The sequence below is a fragment of the Penaeus monodon genome, chromosome 28 (genome assembly GCF_015228065.2).
Source record: "Penaeus monodon isolate SGIC_2016 chromosome 28, NSTDA_Pmon_1, whole genome shotgun sequence".
NCBI lineage: Eukaryota > Metazoa > Arthropoda > Malacostraca > Decapoda > Penaeidae > Penaeus > Penaeus monodon.
In genome coordinates this window covers 13162773-13163000 of record NC_051413.1, presented here as the reverse complement: position 1 = coordinate 13163000, position 228 = coordinate 13162773, and positions in this window count along the sequence as shown.

The window sequence follows — 228 nt, the reverse complement described above, 5'->3', positions numbered from 1 at the left end:
AATCCAATCATGTACCGACAATAAAGACTTAGCCCCCAAGACACCAAATGACCAATTACAAGTTCTACAGACACGCGGACTGTGTATAAGAGCCGCAGGCAATCAGTAAAGTACGCGAGTTCCGATCATCCCCATAAGCTTTCTTAAAACCCAAGATTCACCAAATTGTTTCCCTGAGACAATCAAATTAATCTTCTTCGCGTTTCACTTCATACCTAAAAGACACCC